The sequence below is a fragment of the Oryzias latipes genome, chromosome 7 (assembly GCF_053564925.1).
Source record: "Oryzias latipes strain Hd-rR chromosome 7, Olatipes_Hd-rR_3.1".
Classification (NCBI taxonomy): Eukaryota; Metazoa; Chordata; class Actinopteri; order Beloniformes; family Adrianichthyidae; genus Oryzias; species Oryzias latipes.
In genome coordinates, this window is record NC_136243.1 from 3,088,932 (window position 1) to 3,100,808 (window position 11,877).

An 11,877-nucleotide genomic window follows, 5' to 3' on the forward strand; every position below is an offset into this window, starting at 1 on the left:
ATGTGCGAGTCACCTAACCCCAATTTTAAGATTTTCTTGACTGTGATCGTCTTTCCATCCATCCAACAATCCATCCAACAATCCATCCATCCAGCAATTCATCCGTCCATCCTTCCATCCATCCATTCCTCCATCCATCCATCCAACAATTCATCCATCCATCCAACAATCCATCCATCCATCCAATAATTCATCTGTCCATCCTTCCATCCATCAATTCCTCTATCCATCCAAAAATCCATTCTTCCATCCATCCATCTAACCATCCATCCATCCAACAATCCATCCATCTGTCCAAAAATCCATTCCTCCATCCATCCAACAATCCATCCATCCATCCAACAATCCATCCATCCAGCAATTCATCCGTCCATCCTTCCATCCATCCATTCCTCCATCCATCCATCCAACAATCCATCCATCCATCCAACAATCCATCCATCCATCCAATAATTCATCTGTCCATCCTTCCATCCATCAATTCCTCCATCCATCCAAAAATCCATTCTTCCATCCATCCATCTAACCATCCATCCATCCAACAATCCATCCATCTGTCCAAAAATCCATTCCTCCATCCATCCAACCATCCATCCATCCAGCTGGGAAAACATCCATGCATGCACAGGGAGGGGACTCAGCCAGGATTTGAACTTGCTGGGAAACAGCTAAAGGCTGAAACAGGACTTTCTTGGTTTGAGTCGACCACATTGACATCTTCAGAATAACCATATTTCAAAAGTGTTTAGGTGACTTTTTTTATTTGTTAGTGGGTCATTTCTGTGTGGAGTCAGCATGTTTCCACTGTTCAAGTCTACATTCTCTGAGGACACCCAGGTTCCCCCCACAGACAATGACATGCTGAACTGTGGGGCAGTGACGTGCGGTGAGGTTATGGCTGGTGAGGCACTGACATCATCAGTCAGATTTACAAACATATGAACCATACTGAGTAACTTATTCACCATTTGATTGACAACAGTTAACGTGTTTTGTTTAAAATATCATTTCAACGTGTTTTTTTTTCATATACAAACTGCAGCATAGAATAAAGCACAAACCTTATTATCATCTTTTCTTTACTTGTAAATAAAGTCCATACGCCGCTCCTTCTGAAGAAAATGACTTGCCGCTTGCTATCACTTATTCTATTGTTTTTCAGCGTCATAATCTCAGGGCTCACCGGCGCCCCCTAACATGAGGCACGAGAATGTCTGGCCTCACCCAGCGGCTTTTTTGCCGGCGTTTAGCGCTCAGCACAAGAAACACGTCCCTCACATACAGTTATTTATAAAAACAAACACTGTACATCATATACATCTGCTAAATTATGTAAACTCAGCTCATATAGTACAAGTGATTGAACCAACATACAGAGAGACAGCAGTATCGTCTGACTGCATTGGTATTGCGCAATCCAAGGTGAGGCTCAACGGGCTGGTGCCTCATCGCACGTAACTTATTAGTGTCTGAACGGCAAATGCGGAAATTCAGCGATTTTGAAAAGAAAAAACACCCAAAAATGGTACATTTAAATGGAAAATGACTGCAAAGCACAAATTACTGATTAAATATAATAACTGAATTTATTTTTTCTCTTTTCTCCCATAATGACAGGTGAGGCTGTGCCTCACCTGCCTCTCCTGACTGCACGTCACTGCTGTGGGGGTTCAGTACAGTTCAGACATCAATACGTGACAATCACCAGTTTAGTGGCTGAGATTAGTTGCTTTGAAAAAGAGGGTGTGTCTTTAATGCTTCTGAAGCTTCAGGTTGCCATGTCTCCTGGAGATAAAAGCTCAATTGATGCACTTTTAAGAAGAATTAAAGACATTCAATTGCAGCTTTCAAAAAAGAATTTATATCCTATCCAAGATAAAACAGAGATTTTAGTATTCAGCCCAAAGCCAGGAGAAAAAAGAAGGATTCTAAATGAAATTGTATCGGCCTAATTTGTTAAAGTCCAACTTGCTTGTACTTGAGGAGCAGTATTTAGAATTTAACATATAATACAATTTTGTCAAAAAAAGTTCAAAAGGAGGCAGGAAGTTTGGAAATACAATGTAAAGTTCATTTTGGAAGAAACAGTTATATAAAAGTAAGAGTCAACTAAAAACACTTGTCAGTGTTCGTGAAATGCCACTGTCAAGGCAAGAAGAACAGAGAAGCTGGAAGATATAGGATGAGACAAAGACAGAAAATGCTCAGACTTTGCAAACTTTGCAAATGGGACATGTAGGCCAGAAGGAGACCAGACGACAAAGCAGAATACTGGAGAACATACACTAGAACTAAATGTAGAACAAGGTGTGTGCACAAAGATTAAGGTGTTTTGTTAACAAAAACACAAGTTTTACAGATAAAAAAAACATCAAAGAAATGTGTCTCATGGGGCATTTCAGCCTAATAAATATTTTCATGTAACATTCAAGGTTATAATGAATGTGATGGCTGTTGATGCCAGCGCCTGCAGAGTGCAGAGGCCGAGGCTTTAGAAGGGCGACAAGCATGCAGGCCAACAGATTATGCTATCTGTTTATTTGTTTGTTCATCTATAAACTTCAATATTCAACCAAATAATAGCAATGAAAAAAAGGATCAATGATATGTAACAATGCACAGATCAGGTCAATAACGTGTTCAATCTATTTGTTTTTAAGATCAATTTGTAGGGATCAGCTGCACAAACCTTTCTGATTGAAGGGCTTTTTAGCTGTTCTCAGTTCATGTTTGCAGTTTGTTAGCAGAGCTGATCATGAATAAAACATAAAAGTACAACATCAATTCTGACGAGTGTCAGGAGAAAATCAGTCACCTGAAGTTGTAATGACGATAAATCATTGATGTGGAAGCAGAATCTGCTGCAGGCATTCATATTCAGGAGTCTAGACAACTGAACAAGTCAGAGCGATGTTTCTGTGTGAAAGATTTTAATTCAGCCACAACTCAAACACAAACTGTTAACAATGAGGAGATTGTACAGTGGTCCATGACATTCTAAACATTTTTTCCCATATTCCAGTATGACTGAGATCATCTTTCAGCCAAAAAAAATATAAGATGCTTCAAAAGAAATTGTTTAAAAGTATAAAGAGCACAAGTTGTTTTTAAAGATGATCAAACGGAATGTACCATGGCTAACTGTAAAAAATGTTCATACTGGTGCACTCATCAGAAAACAGGTGGGATGGGGGACCAAGTGTTTCATCAGTATTTGGTGTGAGCAATGGGGTGAGGCCGGGGGGCATATCGCCACCGTCCTCTTCAATCACTGTAGCAATGATTTGTCAGATAAATTGAATGCATGTAGTACTGAATGTATGATTGGGAGTTTCAAAGTAAATCATTTGATGTACGCAGATGATTCAGGGATTTTTGGCCCCAGTAGCTCCAGTTTGCAAAAGCGTTTAAATGTCTGTTCCAGTTATGGTCTAAAGAATGATGTTTTATATAATGCTAATAAGAGTACTCTGCTAATTGTTCGTACTAAGGCTGGTGTGACATGAATTCTACTCCTTTTAAATTGTGCAATTCTGAGCTGGTTGTCTGTCATAATGTTTAATATCTTGGTCATGTTATTAATGACAGTATGACTGATGATGACAGCATCCGCAGGCAATGTTCTTTACTAAATGCTCAGGCATGGAGGCTTCATTCATGATCATGTTAAAATTCTTTTATTCTAATCTTACTGCACTGCTTTGTACACCACAGACCTCAGACATCCAGATACACCACAGATATCCAAGCTACGTTGTGTCCTTTCATGGAGCATGTGAAAACTAAGCAAACTCCTCTCATGGAGCTAATGGAAGAGTTCTGAAGACTCCGAGCTCAAAACGAGCAACAAGAAAACCGGGTCGACATTCTGGAGAAAAGACGATGTGGAACAAAAAGCAAGGATGATAATGTCATTCTCACTGGATTACCGATCAAACCTCGGGCAAAGCTAAATGCAGCTGGAGCTAGCATTGCTAATGCTAATAGCATTAAGCCTTGCTAGCAGTTCTTCTGGAACGGGGAGCGATGGAGAGTCTCTGGAACACCAAGTGGAATCATTTCTCACATCCCCCTCGGTCACATCTTTCAGAAACACAATATGCATTTACACTGCTATGCCGACGACACCCAGCTCTACACCTCCTCCAAACCTGGCTCTACTTTTCCACCTTCTTCCCTCTCCAATTGTCTTTTTGAAGTCAAATCCTGGTACAGCGCAAACTTCCTTAAATTAAATTGCAATAAGACTGAACTTCTCGTTGTTGGCACTAAATCCACTCTTAACAAGCTCGGTAATTTCTCTCTCTCCTTTGACAATTACTCCATATTTCCCTCCCCTCAGGTTAAGAGCCTGGGTGTCATCCTTGACAGCACTCTTTCATTCACTGCCCACATCAATAACATCACCCGCTCCGCTTACTTCCATCTGCGTAACATTCGTCGTCTCCATTCCTCTCTCACTCCTCACTCCACAGCTGTCCTAGTCCACAGTCTCATCACTTCCCCTATCGATTACTTTAACTCCCTTCTTTCTGGAATCCCACAAAAAACCCTCCGTAAGCTTCAACTGGTTAAAAACTCAGCTGCTCGAATAATAACCCAAACCCCAAACCCCTCTCCATTCACCATTTACACCCGTCTTCCAGCAGCTTCATTGATTACCAGTACCTCACCGGATCACTTACAAAATCCTCATTTTAACCTTCAAAGCCCTCCACAACCAGGAGAAAGGAGATGGATAAACCAGCGATCCTCATCAGGTTTGTTAATCAAAAACACAAGCTAGCTCTGATGAATCAAAGGAGGAATCTGAAGGGATCTGCTGTTTATCTGAAAGACCATCTGACCAGAAGGAATGCTGAAATTGCCAAACATGCCAGGCTTCTCAATAAGCGTAAGCAGTTTGAGAACACTTGGGTTAATGTCTATTTTACTGATATAGTATTATTTTTAATCATTGTGACGGTGTGGCATCGTCAGATGATGAGGGGTGCCACACTGTGTTATATTTTTTATGTATTCATGTATTTTATGTTTAAAATTACTACCTGTGCTGCCACCTGGACAATAATTAAGAGCCACGCCCAATGGGGGGGACTCGCTCTTCAAAAGGGAGTATCACAGGACGTGAAACGAGGAGTCAGACTGAGGTGTCATGTGCTGTGTGGCCCTGCGTGGTGCAATTGTGAGCATCGTTCTGAATAAAGACAGAACCTCCTCAACCTTGGCTCCTCTGCATCCTTTCTCGGCGGGACCCCGTCACATTATGGTGTCAGAAATGGGATCGCAGAGGAGGCCACAAAAAGGTGAGGACACAGAGGCAGTGAGGAAGATCCACAGGCACAGCTCCGTTTCGGGTAGTCCATCCTCTAGGGAAGAGGGGGTGGATCCGGGTGGCCTTGGCGGTGCTTCAGGCCTGGCCAGGGGCCCGGTAAGGCCCACGGCATCCAACTCCGCGCCCATGACGAGTGGTGGAACACGCGGAGAGCAAGGGCGGACCGCCGGAGCACGGAGACGCCTGGAGGCGGGAGGGGCACACCTCCCAGGGTTTCTGCCGCCGATGCAGGTGTTGAAGACCTGCGTGGAGATGGACAGGGGGCGGGTCGACATCTACTATGCCGTCAGCGGAGTGCTCCGGGAACGACCATCTGACCAGAAGGAATGCTGAAATTACCAACCATGTCAGGCTTCTCAAGAAGCCTAAACAGTTTGAGAACACTTGGGTTAATGTCTATTTTACTGATACAGTATTATTTTTAATCATATACATGATTTTTATAACGAACATAATCTGCATATATTTTAGATAACTGAACTGCATTTGCCACGTTGATTTCTAAAAATAGTTATGTCTACTTTTTTACATAATAATTTAAGTAATTAATCTTTGTTATGTGATTTATTGATACTTATGGATTCTTATTTCTGTCTGATAAAAGCTAGAAACCGGATATTGATAAATCATGTAATAAAATGGTTACGGTAGAACAGGGGTGGGATTACATAAATTCGCTTCCTTCCACTCCCTTTCAAGCAATATTTATTTTTATGTTTAATTATCTTAAGTTGGATCTGTCATTGTATGAATCTATAACTGATGATTGTAATGTTTTGTGTACTATTCTTACTTGATTCCTTGAAATAAACTGTTTCAAATCAAAAAATGAAATCAAAATCAAAAATTTTATTTATGGTTTTATACACTGGTTTTAAAAGACACTAACAGTATTCAAGCAGTCATCAATATAATTCCTATTCTTAAATATCAGTCTCCAGTCTGGAGGTACTGGTATGGATGGATTTTTAGGCCCATCAGTTTTTAAGGTTGTAATTTTGGTTTTTATGTCTATTGTTCTTAGAATTTTTATATATATGTTTATTGTACATTTTACAGTGCCTTGCAAAAGTATTTCAGGCTTCAAACATAAAGATATAAATCTAAGTTTTTATGAAGAATCAACAAGTGTGAGCCTGAAATGTGGCAAAAGTTCCTTTACACAGCCTACACCTTGGGTCTTGTCTGGTGTGGTGGATCTACACCTTGGGTCTTGTCTGGTGTGGTAGATCTACACCTTGGGTCTTGTCTGGTGTGGTAGATCTGAGCCTCTATCGCTCTGGTGTTCAGGGCTTGTTCCTGAGCAGCCAGGATGAGCGCTTCAGTGCTGTCCTGTAGGCCAGCCCTTTCTAGCCATTGGTAGGACTTCTTGAGATCAGCCACTTCAGTTATGGTCCGGTGGTACATCCCATGCAGGGGTTTGTCCTCCCATGAGGATCTGTCCTCCAACACTGTATCCTCTGCTCTCCATTGCCTGAGACATTCACTGAGCACACTGTCAGTTGGGGCCTTGAGCTTGATGTACTCATGGATCTTGGATGTTTCATCCTGGATAGTGGCTTCTACGCTCACTAGTCCTCGGCCTCCTTCCTTGCGGCTAGCATACAGTCTCAGGGTGCTGGATTTGGGATGGAACCCTCCATGCATGGTGAGGAGCTTTCGTGTCTTAACATCCGTGGTCTGTATCTCTTCCTTTGGCCATCTTATTATTCCTGGAGGGTATCTGATAACTGGCAGAGCGTAGCTGTTTATTGCCCGGGTCTTATTTTTGCCATTGAGCTGGCTTCTCAGGACTTGCCTTACTCTTTGGAGGTATTTAGCTTTTGAAGCTTTCCTTGTTGCCTGCGGAATTCCAAGGTACTTGTAGCTGTCCTCACTAGCTGCGTTTACATGGGCAAAAGTAGTCAGAAAGAGTGCCTGATCGGAATAAAAATGCGTCATGTAAACATGACGTTTGGAATACTCTGCCCCGATCAGACTCTTTCAGATCAAAATTTCTTTACGATGGACATAGGTGGGTTATGCTGATTGTTGATCTGATCGTTGTTCATGTAAACAGTTCATTCTGATCGTGTGTCACTACTGCTCTGGTTTAACGTCATGCATAGACGGTGCGGTGCTTCAGAGAAAGCTTTGGAGCCCAAACAGGACCAACCGGCTGCTCTGCGGAGGCCCGGAGAGAAATGCGCTCCACTCTCGCCCTGCTGGCTCTCCACCTCTCCCCTCTCTTACTCCCCTCAAGAGGGGGGTGCCCGGGAGGAGCGCTTCGTGCCCCGTGAGGTCTGGTCCCTGCGCGGTCCAGGCTCGGGTGCCGGTGAACCGAGCAAACTGTGTCTCTGAGCAGAGCAGCTGGATTAATAACTTTGTGTTTGAGGGGAAGGGAGGATGCTTTTTTACGTGTGCGTTTTGTTGTTTTGTTATGTGTGGGAGAATTCGGACTGCGATCCGTCCCACCGCTCTGGGTGAGAGGCTGCCGGACTCAGGAGAACCGTGTGTCTGAGCAGAGCTCAGACCGCCAGCTCACAGAGCAGCTTTGGGGCGGAATGCGAACTTTGCAAAGCAGAAATGTCCCTCAGTCCTTAGAAACTGTTCAAACAATCACGTGGATTTGTGTTTCCAGTCGTGTCCTGACAAAATAAAGGCTGATGTTATTTCCACATACTTACGTGCAGAAAACATGCAGATTGCAGCATTTCCCGCATGGATTTCATGTTCATCAAACAAGGCTAATGTTGTTAGCGCGCGTGTTAGCCTCTCCTGGGAGTTCCGTTCTTCCACATAAAAAGCACTGACCACACGGATTAAAAATGAAATGATGAGCGAACAAGCACTATATAATATTCATAACATTAATAAAAGCATGTTTAGAAGATCGTCTCGTATATTACCAAGCTGCTGCATAAATGTATGTGAGAGCAAGGTGTCACGGTGCCCCCGGCTGACTCCTCCCCCTCATCAGCTACACCTGATGCCTCCAGCTGCACCTCCTCATCCTCGTCTGGCCGCAGGTTCTTAAGGAGACCACGGACCTGCAATCAACGCTAGTTCGTTGTACTTCCTCGGTGCATCTCCTGGCCTCGTAAAATTCTAGTTCCATGTTTGCCTCGTTCCATGCTAAATCCAGTCTGTTCTTACCTCATCCCAGGATCCCATCTTCGCTTGGACCCTTCTGGTGGCTGCTCACCACTCGCTGTCCACTTTCCTGTCGCTCCTCTGGTTTCAACGGTTGACGCCGCCAAGACCCTCCAACCATCTCCGCTGCCTCCCACAGGAAATCTGGGACTCAGCTTCATCCACGCAATCTCAATAAAACCTGTTCCTCGTACCTCACTGCTTGCCTTGTGTCCTTCCGGGTTCCAGCAATTGAGTCAGTCTCTGCCTGCTAACCATGACACAAGGTTTGTTTACAGTGGGACTCATTTCCTCTTCCGTTATTTTCAACACTAATGCACATTCCCAAATGATTTATTCCGACCGAAAGTGTGACGTTTGTTCTAATCGGAAAAAAGTTTTCTGTGCCCATGTGCACGGTTAAATTTTAATCTGACCATAGAGCCGATCAAGATATTTTGCCCATGTAACCGCGGCTAATGTCTGCTATTGTTCCTTCTGGGAGTGAGACCCCTCCTGTGTGGACTACCTTGCCTCTCTTTGTCACCATCCGGCTGCATTTCTCGAGCCCGAATGACATCCCAATGTCAGTACTGTAGATCCTGGTGGTGTGGATCAGGGAGTCAATGTCACGCTCGCTCTTAGCATATAGCTTGATGTCATCCATGTATAGGAGGTGACTGATGTTGGCCCCATTTCTGAGTCGGTATCCATAGCCAGTCTTGGTGATTATTTGGCTGAGGGGGTTCAGACCTATGCAGAACAGCAGTGGGGACAGACCATCACCTTGGTATATCCCACATTGTGTGGCCCTGCAACAGGCTGGCAACTTGTTCCTACAACAGCGAAATTGATATTTTGCCATATACCTAGCTCATTTCTCAGAGATGCGCCACTGGGCATTGCTGTTATGTGCTGTCTCTTTCTCCCATATACTTTTCCAGTACTGTTCAGTTTCTAGCCTTGGTGGGTCTGCTCGGCTGTTTTGACCCTGCCCTGAGTGTACACTTTTGCAGGTTGAGTTGCGAACAGCCTGTTTATCCGTGTGGCCTCATTGTCTCTTGTGTACCTCTTTAGGCGGCTGCTCAAGGCTAAAAGCCTTTGTTTGGCAGTTTCCAGTGCTTCAGGTATGGGCATCTGCCTGTATCTCGTAGGTACTTGCTTTCTCATTGTACCTCTTTGAGCCTCTGTCAGCTTACTCATATCCCTCCGAGTTGCCTTGATTTTGGCCTCTAACCGTTGCTTCCATGGTGGATATTGTTTTCTTCCATGGTTGGTCTTATAGCCAAGCATCTCAAGGATCACTGCTGCTGAAGTGTAAACCAGTTCATTGGTTTCTGTGATTGTTGTGGTAGGAATTGCTCTCAATGTTTCAATCCCAGTATTTAAGAGACTTTCTGGAGGTACATCACTTGACTGTTAAGTTTGGTGTCATTGCTGCCTGGTGTCCATTCTAGCCATGATTTTATCTTTTCAGATCAATTGCTGCCTTGCTCATCATAATGGTATTTGTTGAGGTTACGTTCCCAAGTTCTGGTTGGGAAGTTGGTAGATATTGGAATTTTGAGATTCTAGTTGCTTTGCTAGAACAGTGTTTTTCAACCTTTTTTGAGCCACGGCACACTTTAACTCTGACAAAAATCCCGCGGCACACCAGCATCCCAAAAAAACAAACAAACAGAAATTCATGGTCTGTTTTGATCGACAGCCCCCCCCCCCCCCCCCCGCAATCTCACGTGGATTTTTGTGATAATTGTGGCAGAAAAAGCAGAAATTTGCGGCTGTTTTTTTCTAACCACCAACTAAAGACGAGCTTTAGCTGGTATTTTTGTTAGAACTGAGCGACTTTATCAGCAGAATTAAGAACAAGGAAGTGAATACTTCAACCACTTCTGATTGGTCAGACTGATGACATGTGTTTAACTCTTCAAGAATGATTGGTGGAGACAGTTAAAGGGGCGGGACTTTTCCTTACACACTTATAGCTGCAGCTAAATCGCGGTACCGTGATTCTTATCAAAATGTCTTTAATAGAATTAAATAAACACAAAGAAAAAGTAATTTTAAGATCTTTCATATTCCTAACTACTCAGTGTTTTATCAGGGCCTGTTTGGATGAACAAAGAGCTGATTTCCTGGAGATGGAAAATGTTTTTAGATCAATGAATGATGGCAATGACGGCACACTGGTTGAAAAACACTGTGCTAGAAGACCTATTTCCTTTGTTTTGTTGTGGTCAGTTTTGAAAACTGGCCAATAGGACAGCAGAAATAATGATGAAGTGGAGGAAGTATGATTCAATAAAAAATTAAATCATACTCTACATTAGAAATGGCATGCTGCAGGCTGGCAGCTTTGACCAACCAGAAGCTGTGCTGCAGTCCTGGATCAGGACATTGTTCAGAAGAAAGCCAATTAGGCGATGGAATGTGACAAGAGCTTACTCTGCTGTTGGACAATAAAACTGAACATGAGAAGAAACAGGTCAATGAACTTTAATAGAGACGGCTTTAACTTTTAAGAATGAAGGGTTTCAAGCTAGAAAATTAAAGTAAAGCAATCCAGAGGTTCAAATTGGACAAAGGTGGAACTATCAAAGGTAAAAGTACAGTATTACAAATCAATACATATAATAGTAAAAACAACTGACTACATAAAAGGTGATTTCTCTTTCCTGCTGTAAATCTGTCCAATCTAAGCTGTTTCCAGTAAATCAACTGATCATTCCTACTTGTTATTAACACTATGGTCACTTTCAAAGAATGTGCATTGTTAGGACCCGCTGTGCAATGACCTAATCCCTGTATGATTTTTTTATTGTACTAATTGTAGTATTTTGCTCTCATTTTAACTTTCATGCTGTAACATGGACAAGATGTTGACATGTGTTAATGAATTTAATGAAATGTTACTGCATTTTTCAGTGATTTTCTATTAATGAGTATTTTAACCCCAGCCCACAGATGTTTGATGTGCAATGGCTCTTCTGCCATCTTTTCTTAACGCTTTCATACCTTCATAGGCGAGAAAAGAATCTGATATCTTTCTTCCTTGAGTTAAAGAGTTAACTGACTGGGTGTGAGACTAATAATGTAAACTGATCTGAACATCACACCTTCACTGACAAAAGAAAAACCGTTGGAAACCACAACCAGATGAAAGCTTCCCCTGCTGGACAAAGCTCTGACTTTGATGCAACCCTTTGGTCTCTGAAAGCACATTCACAACAGAATAGTTCAAGATCAAAGGTTGGCTTCTCTGATGGTGCGTGTCATTAAAAGCTCGTCTAAACTCTGGTGCGGTCCACCACAGTGTGTCTTACAAGCTATACCTAAGACTAAAGGCATGAAAGTATTCTGTACTGAAAAAAACACTTCTGAGTAATTTAGGTGTATGTAGTGAAGAGCTGCAGACCCGTCTCCATGTCTGA